Below are 1,460 nucleotides of genomic sequence, written 5' to 3'. Positions count from 1 at the left end.
AAAGAGAATAAGCAGTAAGCTTATTTATGATTCACAAGAATTTTAAATAACATCAGCAATTATGGATTAGTTAAAAAGTAGAGACATAGAAATGTTTTAACACTTTCTGTTAACTAACTTCATTTTCTAAGCAAAATAAACAATTTGATCATATTAATTATGCCGTTAAGTGGGATTTAAGAATAAATAATCCAATTTTTTTTCATGCTTATAAAACCCTTGAGAGTGGTCAATGAACAGGTCCACTTCTGATTATAAAATCAATGAAAAGAAAATTGAACTCAGGAAGCTATGGTGTGCAATATTCTAGTTCCATGATATACTTAGATCTTGAGCTTGGTAGCAGTCCAATAGCAATCAGAGAAGAAACACATAATTTCCAATCTCATCCAACCCAAAGGGGAATCCCTGGGTATTGAGTTTTGAAAATCTTATGTGTTGGAGGAGATTAATGACAAGAAGGGGTTGTAATATCACTTGCTTTTATGCATACTGTACACAGATCAATGTTTTATCTATTTATTTTTATTTTATAGAAGCCTGATGTTAACTACTCAAGTTCATGGACATATTGATTTGTTAGATAGGATTTGTAAAATCTGCTGTTCTCTGACATTAATTTTCCTACTAATTCAGGTCAATTGGAAGAAATGAAAAGAGAATAGCATATCCCTTAATTCAATAATAATAATGGTAATAATAATATATAATGCAAATTACTTCAACGTGCCAATTTTTGTTATGTTATGCCTTGATTACCCCATTTTACCCATCACAATCTTACTGATGACATAAATCATGGTGCTTTTTTTAAAATAAAACTTATAAAAAAGCTAAATTTAAAAATAATATATTTTCTCCTCCTCAACTCCATTGTCTATCTTTCTTATTTCTGAATTATTTCATCATATATTACCTTTATTTAAGGTCTCTGAGTTTGTTTGTTTTTTTAATAAAACAGCCAGGTATAATCTCTTTAAAATGAAAGTCAGAAACAACTGCCATTTGTAGCTGCAAAAAAAGCCCCACTGTTTTAATTTCCAATTCATTAGGTTGGCATTTTTTTAGCTCACTCTAGCCCTTATTTCAGAAATTGTTTGAGTTGGACATGATACAGAAAAGGAGATCCCTTCAGAGGTTGCTGTAGTAACCAGGAAAGAGGCAATATTGACCCAAACTAGGCTAGTGCCAAAGGTAGCACAAGACAGGGATCCTAAACGGCTAGTTCCCTGGTATGGCTTGAAGGGCTGGATTTTGGAATCATTCATGCAGTCAGAGCACTATGAGCAAGGAACAAGTGACGGGGGTACAGGGCTCTGATGAATATTATTTTGTGTTTGTCGTGTGGGGAATCCAAAAACAGTCGACCATTCCGGAGGCAGATACAAGGTTGGAGCCAGAGGGTAAGATTACAGATAGAATTAGGAATCATAAAGAAATGTATTATACATGAATCTTCA

This window comes from Trichechus manatus, unplaced genomic scaffold (assembly GCF_000243295.1).
Source record: "Trichechus manatus latirostris isolate Lorelei unplaced genomic scaffold, TriManLat1.0 scaffold00025, whole genome shotgun sequence".
NCBI classification, from domain to species: Eukaryota; Metazoa; Chordata; class Mammalia; order Sirenia; family Trichechidae; genus Trichechus; species Trichechus manatus.
This window is presented reverse-complemented; position numbering follows the sequence as displayed.